We start from the raw sequence: 12,057 nt of genomic DNA, 5'->3' as shown, positions 1-12,057 counted from the left end.
CTGTTTCTAGCCATTTTTCTCAATTATTTTCTCTTTCACTGCAAGGTTCTATCAATCTCCAGATCAAAAAGGTATTCTGTGTTAGTAGGAATGCCTTTCCTCATGCATTGATGGAAAACCTGTAAAAAATAAATACACTAAGTTAAATAAAACTACTAAGTAAAATAATCGAACCAAATTTCACCAAATTGTCGATCCCTAGAAACGGTGCCAAAAACTTGTCGCGTGTGAATATGATATGCAAATTATGCAGGTATACAAGTCGAATCAAGTAATAAATTGATGAGTGAGTATCATTCCCATGAGGATCAGATTGAGGCACAAAAGTGGTTAAGTTGTTATAATAAAATGCAATTAATGTTATGGTAAAGCTATGACAAGTATGCAGTGGCAATTAAAAGGAATAGTGATGTATGCAATATGTGGAATTAATTAATACTTGGAAATGCTAGGGTAAAATGAGAGTAGATATGTAATGGAAATTATGAGAAGTACTACGAGAATAATATGTTAATAAAAAAGTAATAATGAAGTGGAAAAGATACTATGGCAAAGAATAAAGGACATATGATGTTGATTTGGAAGGTCGGGATTACCCAGAATCGATCGTTACTATCAATAATGCCTTGCCAAAATCGTATCTACTTTACTACACAGAATAGTTTTAAAATAGTTTGCTCTCGCTAAAGAAAAACCTCAAGTTACCTTGCTCTTGTCTATAGGCTTTTGAGATATCTTGCATGGGTTCCTTCTGTATAACCATGGCTCTATGTCTAGAGTCGACTACAAGTGTCTATTGAATACTTGCTCATTTCATTTAATTTTAATCCAACCAATCAAACCCTTTCGGAATTAGAAACAATTTATAAGTATGTGAACAGTCTTCTATGTCTAGAGATCTTTTGCATTTTAATTAATAAATAAGAACAATCAAATGAAATAGTAAAGTAAATTAGATATATAGTACATCCATAAAAAAATAGTTAAGGATTCATCGAAAGTAATTCCAAACCAAAATATTATCTGAAATTGTGTTCAACTACTTAAATTCAATATTTTGAAGGAACCCTAATGAAATTAACAAAAGAACTTCGGGAAATTGCTTTTGCTTGCCCAGTCCACACTTCGGCAGCATAGTTTTCTATGATAGCTAAGAAGGACTGCCTTCGACTTCCTATTCTTTGCGCAACCAAACTTTTATTCATGCCTAAGGATCCCTCTCACCATTTTTTACCCTTTGTGAGGTCCCCTTCATTGGCTTTTATAGATAGATTAGACTAGGGTTGGCTAACAACTCGTGATTATCTTCTATTTTTTTAGGAGATTTATCTGGTACAAGTTTGAATTTGAATTGGGACTGTTGCGCGGAAAATGTTGACTTGGTCTTCCCAGCATTTCCAAAGCATCCGTGCTGGCAAATTGTCTACACTTTGCCCTAACAAAACTTTAGTCCTTTATTTCCTCGTTCCAACCCTGTTCTTGTCAGACAAAAAACTCCACTGCAAGCGATTAGAAGCACCTAATTCCAACACAGTCCAAGTCCTAATGCAATATTAAAATGCTAACTAAAATGTCCTAAAATGCAAAAAAATGTACTTAAGTACAAGCAATTAGCTAGGTCTAAAGGCATGAAATATAACCCTTTTCAAGAGTTATCAATAACCATGTGTTTGTATCTGATATATCGTTCATTAGGAAAATTTCTAATGGTTGGATGAATTGTTATTAAATTATATATATGTTTGCATGATTTTTCGATATTATCGTGACTTTATATTGAATGATCTCATATGATTGAATAGAATATGCAACTCATAGATACATATATAAACTCACCTGTTAAATGATTGTGGTTGACAGGATTATTGTTTAGTACCTTGTTAATGTATGATTGTTATGTTTATATGGTAAGTTTTATTATTTCAACCTTTGAATGTACTAAGCTCTATTGAAGCTTACTTGTGTCATTTTTTGTTTCCTTGTAAATAGCATTTTGTTGAATCGGGTGATCGAATCAACTTGAAGATCACACTATCAAGATATCTTTCAGTAGATTTTGATAAGTTTACTTTTGGGTTATATGGCATGTAATAGGTGTGTCTTGTATACATCTAGGATACTTACTTCTAGTGATACATCTTACTTGGATCATGTTGTGTAAACTTGATTTTGGCTAAATTTTATATATTTATTTGGCTTATGGCTTGTAAAGGCCCATATGTGTCACATCTTGAATTTAGGTCTAGAAGTTTCAAGAATAATTTAGGAATTTAGGATCAGAATGAGCTCGAAAATTTTGAAGTATGGTAAACCAAAAATGTATTTGACTATGGTTTTTTGGAAATTAAATCAATTTATAAAAATAATGTAGATAAGACTTCCAATTTTAAAAAGAGGACTGTTTTGTAAAAGGGTTAATTAAAGAGTAGTTTTAAAGCAAATATACCAAGTTTTAAAATCAGCCTAATTCCCCCATTTTACCCTTTTTTGACGTTAAAAAAAAAAGAGAAAGCACCCTTTATCTTTTTCTTTTGTGCCATCCGTTAGGAAGAAAAAAAAATCCAAATCTTCATCCTACAATTTCAATCTTCAAAACTCCAATCCCTTGTTTTCTATCATCTTCCTAGTATTAAAACCCCTTTTGAAAACCAAGAAGAGCACAAAAACACTCTTAATTTCCTTGTTATTCAACTTCTGGGTTTTTCGGATTTTTAATCAAACGCTTGTTTTCCCCTCAATCAAGGTAATGTTTTGTTTTCCTAATAGTTTTGATAAGCTCTAGCTATTTAAATCAAGTTTTTATCTATTGAATCAAAGGTTTTGTGTAAATGCAAAAATTTGGGGCATTAATGGCGAAATTCAGGATTTTGAATGAAATTGATGTTTCAAAGTGTTTTTCAATTCGTTTTGATGTGATGAGAAGGTTTTTAAACTCTGATTAAATTTTTATTAAAAGTTTTTAAGGTTTTGTTAAGTTTTCATGAAAGATGACCATGGTATGTCAAAATTTTGGAACCAAGTTTTTTGTGTAGTTTAGAGTAGTTTGAAGTCTGGGAATCATTCTTAGATAAGTAATTAGATGATTGGAATTGATTTTAGGCATTAGGAATGAGTAGAGATTATAATTTTTGGGTTTCAATTTTGCTAGTCGAAAATTTTAGTTCTAGGAGAAACTAGCTTAGGCCTGCATTTTTGGTTGATTTAGGCGTCTATGGCTGAATATTAATTATTCTTGTTGTGCGATTTATTTTGGTGAAGAATTGGAACCATTGAAGCGTTCGATGAGCAAGGCAAAATGAAAGGAAAATCTAGTTTAAGCTTTCGACGACTAGGCAAAAGTGCGAACGTTGAGTGTTTGGAATCATTGCTAGTATACACAATTCATAATGTTAAATGGGAGCTTAGGAGTAGCCTAAAACCCTAATCTAAGTTCCGAGTGTAAGCTTTCTTGTACTCCTCGTTTAATTTGTAAAATATGTGATTGTGTAAGGTGGATTGAGTATTATGATGTGATTATGTGACATGTGATATATGTTTGTAATGATTATTGTGAATGTGTTAATTGTGGGTATGTTATACATGTCGAGTGAAAGTGATGAAGCTGTGCTTATAATGTGAAAATGCAGTGAAAGTGTACAGAAAACGGTAAGTAAAAATGTGTGTATAACTGCGGATATTTTGGCCTTATGGTCTTTGAGACTATTGGACATAGTTGGCATGCCATTGGATCTTTGAGTACTCACCCTTGTGTTGTGTTTTTGGTGATTAATGTTCGAGACAGTTTTAGTGGGATAAAGGAATGTGAGCTCAGCTCCATTAATCGGGATATGTTGGTGTGTTGGAGAGTGTTAGCTAAATGCTACGCTTTTGGGATATGTCCGACTCATCGAGTCAATGGTATGTTGGAGATCTGAGTATCCAATGTCTGGTGATAGAGTCTACTTTTATATTTCATAGCTTAAGTGCCAATTTATCATTAAATGTAGTATTATAAAATGTGGTGTATGCTTGAATATGTGATGGAAAAGCTAGATGAGTTGGTAGATATTGTATGAGTTTTTCAGTATATCATTATAGTAAATTATGTGAGAAATTATGCTTTGGTCATTTTCTTTTAACACATGACATCATGTTTATTTGGTGGTTTTTCCAAGCATTCATTGAGCTTGTTTAAGCTCGCCCACTCTTTTAAAACCTTGCTGACAGTTAGTGTTGTGGTGTGAGTGGTGCGAAATTCCAAGGAAGTGATCTAAGTTAGGCTTAGTAAATTGAGTAGCTGATGTCATTATTCTTTTTTACTGTGAAAATAAAGGCATTGTGGCTAGAATGTTGGTTGGATATGCATATTATGTCTTTGAGATTTTGATATGTTTATAGAATTTTAGGATTTGATGAATGTTTATCATTATGTTGTTGGTATTGCTTTAGGTAGAATATTTGAGGTTGAGAAGTTGATTTGGGGCTATAATTATGGTTATTTTGATACTGGATGATGTGTTAGTTGATGCATGTTGAAGGGGTAAATGATTGAGTCTGTATTATTCCCTATTTTGTTGTAATTTTTGTTATTTTATACAGAGGTATCGATAATTGGGGTCTTAATATCGATACCCCCATGTTAAAATGAATGTGTAGGAAAACAATAGCTTGTTTGGTATTGATACCATTTCTTGAGTATTAATACTCAAGGTTTAAAATATAGATACTTTTGCTATGTATCGATAAAAATGATGGGTTTTAAATTTTAAAGAGAAACAAAATGCTAAAAGGTACCAATTTTCTAAATGGTATTGATACCCATTATGAGAAATATCAATATTGGTGAGTGTGTATCGATACCTACGTGAATTTTTGGAACTTTACATTAAGTGGTCTTTAAACATGCTTCTAACTCATTATAAGGTCGTTTAGTGTATGTTTAGTAATTTCAACACTGCCTAGGGTATTTTAAACTTAAAAATCCTATAACTGATTAATTATGATGATGTTCGTATGCGAATGAGGCGTGGTGTAATATGTGATGATGTGACGTTGGTGTAGCATCCTATTATTCGGGCTTGGCGATTAGGCTGGGTATAGGGTGTTAAAATATGTATATGATTTGGTCATTTTGTTTATGCTACTTATGAATGAATAGGTTATGGTAGAATTGATCATGAATGGAATGAATTGGTAAGTTTAGCATGTATTTAAAGTAAGTATTTGTGAACTTTGAATGTGAATTGGTTGGTGTATAAAATGTGGTGTCATTGAGGGCATATTGGTTAGGCACATAGGTTGTATGTTTTGGTATGTTTTAATTTTTTTGGAATGTGTTTGGAAGGTATATGAATGCTTATTTTTAGTTTGGCTTGGAACCTAAGAAATTGGTTTAGTTTTGCCTTGTTTTGGAAGCTATTTTAGGTGCACACGGCCTGGGACATGGGCTACCACACGGCCGTGTGCCATACATGGTCACACCACACGCCATGTGGATTATTTAATTTTTTTGTAGGTTTATCGCACACGGTCACATGTTGTTAAACGGTTTGAAAACACAACACTGTGACCTTATTTTGAATCTCACACGGTCTGGCACATGACTTGCGACATGACCGTGTGATCTTATTTTGATTTGCACACGGGCAAGCACACAAGCTACAACACGACTGTGTGACCCAAAATTTCGAATTGTACATGGTTTGGTCACACAACATGTTTTTGATCCATACGGCCTAGCCACACAACTTTGTGACCCCTGTTTCCAAAAATTCAAAAATTTCAAAAAAAAATTTCATGTTTTTCTGTTTTGATTCAAATTAGTCCCTGATTGTTTCTAAATTGTTTTTAAGGTTTTGTAAGCTCGATTTAAGGCCTGTAAGCGTATATATGCTATGTTTAATGTGTGGATTAGATATTAATATTTGAATAATTTTATGATGTCATTGGATTGAATGTGTAATCGTAATCCTGTATCGAAGACGGGTTAGAGGTGTTACACCCACCTTGACATAGAATCTTGTATTTTGTTTAGTTTATTTTACATTCATTACCCTCATATGATAGTGCTTAATTATGGTGCAGTAAAGTAACTCACTAAGTTCATTTGAGCTTACAAGCATTGTTTGATGTTCAAAAGTTTTGCAAATTTGATCGAGGACTCAGGGGAGGGACCAAGCTAGATGGAAAGAAGATCGAGGATCATTGATAGATAAAGACATGTACATAAGAAGAGGGTACCATTGGAGGTTTTGCTTCATTATCAAAACAATGAAGCTAGATAACCTCCCTAGAATCTGGATTTTTAGGGTACATAGTCCTTAGCAAGATTTTAAAAATTGAATTGTAAACTAACAGTTTGATTAAAGCTAGGAAATTGAGAGAATAAGTATCTAGTGACTTAAGGCCTTGGATGTAAGAATTATTATTTTAAGTTTCATTATTAGATTGGTTTTAGAATATTTTATAGTAATCGAGTTAGCAAAGGTTAATTAAGTATAGGTCCATTTGTGACGCTCCATACCTGAATCTAGTGGACAGGTCAGACATGGGGTGTTACAGAAGTATTTTAAGGATTGTAGCCAAGAGAGGTTGAATTGAATCTAAATATATTATCTACACTAGTATGTCTAAAGAATAATCACCAAAAATCATATTACAATAATTAAATTTGAGAATTAAAATTGTAAAATAAAAACTAACTACTAAAAACAAAGTTAACAATGAAGATCTCTCAATTAATAGGAAAAAGATCAACTTGCTTCAGTGATTGCAATTAACTTGAGAATTAGGGTTTTATTACAGAACTAGTTATTAATTAAATAGTATTACCTCCCGCCTCTACTACTTAACTAATCGACCAGTACACGCTTATCTCTCAAACTCACTTTCTTGATCAGGTTAAATCCATGATTTACTAAGTAAACTTATCTCTCAACATCGTTTATCCCAGATTACTTCCTAGAGTCATCAATCTTAGGGTTAAAACACACATGGATTTATACTAGCCAACTCTATTTCAAAACCCTAATTCTTTCCTTAATCACTCCCACATCCGCTCATTAATCTCTCAAAGGATCTAGCCACTCATGAACATAACTTCCATATTCTCTTAAATTAATTTAATCATGCACAAACACACAAATAAATTACAACGAGAGAAGGACATAAATTGCTTCGTTTGATAAACTTAATAGGCTCAGAATCACAAAATCCTTTGATAGTGATTGAGATATCGTTAGTCGCAAAACATGAAACGAAAGAAAAATACTGAAATACTTAATAACGAAGACTTGGATTCAAATTGAATCCAAGTCGAAGAATAAGAAAATGTTTTTTTTTGAAAATAAACTAGAACGAAATAAAGATCTTAAAACTACTAACAAAAACCCTAAACGGCTTGGAAAAAACTCCCTAAGCCTTGCCTCAGCTTAACTATTTATATATTGAGTTTAGTAGCCCTAATTAGATCAATTACAAGCCTTAATCAAATAAAAATGAGTTGTGTAGGAGGAAAAACCCTCACTTAATTTCTGCCTATCGTTTCACCTGTGGCCGTGTTGCGATACACAACTTTGAATATAATATTCTAAATTAGCTTGGTTGTGTTGCGACTCTGAAAGCTTGCTTTACGATCCGATTGTCATTCCTAATGCTTTTGGGCCTCCTAGTGATTATCCTGCATACTCAATTAAATCATTAAAACCATCTTAAGGTCGGTATTGGCTCATTAGGTCAACTAACTTGAAATAATGTGTAAAAACTCTTATTTTGCAATATTTTGAATCTAAACTAAGAAATGCAAAAGTGTAATAAAATATACTAAAATGACTAGAAAACAAGCTCGTTAAGTGCCAAGAAATACTTAATTTGCCACTACGATTTGTAGTAGATCAGATACCCTCACACTTAAGTTTTTACTTGTCCTCAAGCAAACAAAAAAGAAAAATAAACACAAAAGAAAACGAAAAGAAAAATGCAAAGATAAAGCTAAAGTACTCGAGAATTCTTTGGACAAGCGATTGGATCGGAGTGATGTAAATAAAATGTTATGAACAATCATGTAATTCTAGCGCGATATGTAACTAAATCCTAATTTTTAACGTCAGACAGATTAGTTCAATAAATTACAAGGAAAATAAGTTAAAGAATGTTAAGTATAGTATTACATAAAAAAAATACATAAGTACACATTTATGCTAATATCAACCTAAGTGGTAAAAATTTTCTAAACTCAATTTAATTTTCCTTCATGCAGTGTATACTTAGGTCACATAGAACTTTTCAACTTGGAACATTTTGCGGCTTAGGTTGGTTCGATGTTCAATAATAGGCATAATAAAACGATTTAAGCACGAAAATATTTTGGCACATTATATTGTTCTCAAAGCTCCCCCAATGTCCCAACTAAGCTCACCACCTTATATCCACTTCTCTTACCTTCCTTTTCTCTCCATTTCCTGAGGTACAATACAATATTCGTGAGTACAATCATCTTAGCAAGTCTTTTCTGCAAACATGAGTATATCTCTTTTTCTATTTTCTTTCTTTTCTTCATCTCATTTTGCTTTTCTTCGTTTGAGATTTTCTCGCTTGGCGTTTAGCCTTCACAAACTTTTCTTTCAATTGATTTTTCGAGTTCAGCACTAGTTTGCAAGAATCTTAGTCACTATACCATACCACTCTGTAGGTTCAGACTAAATTTTTCTTTATTTTGAAACTTTCGTTATGTATCTACCTAACCCTCAATATTAATGGTCTGATGTCTAAGTTCGTGCGGGACCAAGAAAAAAAAGATCAAGAGATTATATTTTAGGCTCATGGTTTCATTCATGGTTCCTCAAGAAAATGGATTTTGACTCAAAATAGGGTACTAAAGAATTCATGCATCGGGTCGGCTCTTTAGCTCTAATGTGTCTACCAAACAATGCCTTAGGTCATCCCTAGGTATTTCAAGATATGGATTTAATTAACTAAATTTATCAATTTTTACAACGTAGAATTAAATTAACATGCATGCTTTTTGTGTATTCATTTACCACATTGTATACTTAACACACTTTCACCTATTCACAGTGTAATAAATTGAACTAATTAATCTAAAATTAAATAGTCTAGTATTAATTATTATCGAACTAAGTTTACAAATTATTCACATAATCCTATTTACATGCTCCTAACCAATCACTTGTATTTCTATAAACTTGAACACAAACAAAACAACATAAAAAATTACTCTAAAAATTTCTAAAAATAACCAGAAATAACAACTAAAACAAAAAAAATCCTAAAAATTCTATGTCACCCCACACTTTATTTAGCACATTGTCCCTACTATGCTAAAAAAATAAAGGAATGAAATTATCTGATATGGCATGATCGTGCTGCATTTGCTGTTGGGTTGTCTCGTTTGTCCCAGTTAACTCCAAAAATTTTGTGTTGTCTAAAATATAGGGTTCCTACATAGAAATTAACTAACAGAAAAAAAATAGAGTAATAAAAATCTAACTACCAGGCAGAAAAAAATAAAAACCATCCAAAATAAAAATTCCAAGTCCCAAAATAAAAATAAAAATTAAAAAATTGTTCAAATTTCATATAAGTCATGCATCGACTCCGCATCCATCATTGACCTTCCATTACCCCGTCCCGCAGTTGTCCTGGTAACCCTCATTCCAGAAGATTGGATAGGCCTTTGTTGGACCGAGTTGTGGAATGCGATTCCAATCATTGAGGGGCATTATGGCTTAAACGTCGCCTCCTAATTGGAGACTCAGAAAGGCTCCTCCTCCTCCTCATCATCTCCTTCAATGTCGTCGTCTTCATCTTCTTCTTCTCTGTCTCCCCCTCAATGTATCAGAATATTGAACGGGCGCGCACTTATTCGGTGGAGGGTTAGGCACACAACTACCATGCCTCTGTTTGTAAACGATTCCCACCAAGGATATATCTTACATCCATCGTATGACCCATTCGATATCCGACATGTCAGTCAAGCCAATCAACTAGGGCTTGATTTTGGTCTTCCTCTTGGACGGTGGGGGGATGTCCATCTTCTTCTTTCAATGTTGGTTCCACTCCATCACTTGTTTTTGGTGAAGGTCAATGAATTGACTATACATGTTATTTCCAAGCACACTTCTCGTTGGCATTACAAATGTCTCGGTCGGTGACATAGGAACCCTCGCCCTTTTGCATAAGGTTGTCACGAGATGGAAGATGTACATTCCCCATTTTTGGCCACTACTATATTGCAGCATCACTTGATAACTCCACTGGCCCACACAGACCTGTTTTTTCTGTAAAATTGAGTAAAGAAAAATTGCTTTAAAGGCGGTGATGTGAGAGACATTCTGCGTTAGAGAGATGCAGGTGAAAATAAATTGCATCCACATCTTGGCCATTGGAAATATTATAGTCTAACTAAACTTTAAGGGTATATTGGTACCGACTTAGCGAGTCCATTTTCCACGCCCCTGTGTTACGTATTGTAGAATAGCATATTTATGCCTCGATACATGTTTAAATCAACAGAATCAAAGCAATTTGAGGCATAATACATAGCATCATAATACAAACAAATTTCGGGGTATGAACAATACCTATTTTCCCTGAAATGTTACATGCATATGTATGTCATCCGGGAGTTTGTGGGTTTCCCTATCCTTTAGGGAAGCATAGAATTCGTAGAGAATTGCGTTGACCGATGGTTCGTTTGGGGTTAAGCAAAAAGTACACCAATAGTGGAAATCCAACAAATCTCAAATTGTGTCGCACTCGATTAACGAGGGATCAAACCCCCGTTCTTGAATGAATGTGCAACCGTTCATTTGAAAATAGTACTGTTTGACTTTAGGGTTGTCAAAAAAGGTAGCACCGAAATTCATGAACATTTTTTGTGTATGGCGTGATTTGCGGAGTGCCATGTGTTCGTATCTAAATAAACGAAGATAACCGTAAAACAAAACGCATAACAGAGAAGGAGATTAGAACATTAAACCTCGATTTGGTCGTGCTTCATTCGTCTCTGATGAAATATACCCGTCAAAGAGAAGAAAAAAATACTAGAAAAATTACTAATGAATGAGGGGAGAAGAGATTACCAACGAAAATGGCGGTTCAAACCCTCAAAATTAAAACAGTGACAGTAGAGGAGAAGTACGATACCCTATGCTTTTGGGTGCTTTATTGGGTGTTTTAAAAGTAATGTTTTAGGTCTGAAATCATACGATTTATATAAAAAATCTAACGGCAGGAAATTTCATTAAAACAATGTCGTGTCACAACATAGGAGTATGTGTTTCATGATATGCTGCCCTAATTTCCTAGAATTTAGGTTCGAAGCGTTGTGTCGCGTCATGTGTCTAAGTGTGTTGCGACACAGGCTTAAAATGTTCAAAAATTTAGGTTTAAAGTAGTGTGTCGCAAGACAGGGGGACCTTTTTCGTGACACAACTTGATATTTTCAAGTTTTGATGCTTCGTAGTTGCATGTCACAACACAGGTGTACCTATGTCGCGACACTACTGAGATTTTCAAATTAATTGGGTTTGAAGTTATGTGTCGTGTAACGCCCCGTACCCGAGACCGTTGCCGGAGTCGGACACGAGGGGTTCACAGACTAAATTCGCTTACTATCGCAGTCCATTTTAAAAATTTCCAGACAGCTGGCTAACTGTGTCGCTGTCACCTTAAAAATCATATCTTGAGTTTCACAACTCGAAAATCAGTTTCGTGATTTTTCCCTGAAACTAGACTCATATTTCCATCTACATATTGTTTTCTAGAATTTATGGTCGGGCCAATTAGTACAGTTTATTAGTTAAAGTCTCCCCTGTTACAGGGTGCGACTACACTGACATTCATGCATTACAATTTGGATATCTCCCTGTACAGGGCTTCAATACTGATGCCGTTTGTTTCTATAGAAACTAGACTCAGAGAGGAATCTATACATATATGGCATGACTCCTAATTATCTCTGGTTAATTTATAATGAATTTCCAAAGCCGGAACAGGGAATCCAGAAACCGTTCTGGCCCTGTCTCACGAAAACCTAATTATCTCTTAACATACCAC

At 34.0% G+C, this 12,057-nt stretch overlaps 1 long non-coding RNA gene across 1 annotated transcript; it reads right to left on the bottom strand.

The window, feature by feature from the left end:
• Positions 1 to 9,467: 9,467 nt before the first annotated feature.
• On the bottom strand, positions 9,468 to 11,162 carry LOC121218537 (uncharacterized). Its single transcript, XR_005914916.1, has 2 exons — positions 10,581 to 11,162; positions 9,468 to 10,277 (listed from the first exon to the last, which is right to left on the bottom strand). It is a non-coding gene; the product is annotated as an uncharacterized lncRNA (long non-coding RNA).
• Positions 11,163 to 12,057: the final 895 nt, after the last annotated feature.

Source organism: Gossypium hirsutum, chromosome D06 (genome assembly GCF_007990345.1).
Source record: "Gossypium hirsutum isolate 1008001.06 chromosome D06, Gossypium_hirsutum_v2.1, whole genome shotgun sequence".
NCBI lineage: Eukaryota > Viridiplantae > Streptophyta > Magnoliopsida > Malvales > Malvaceae > Gossypium > Gossypium hirsutum.
Note: the sequence above shows the minus strand (reverse complement) of the source record. Positions and strands in the feature narration are given on the sequence as shown.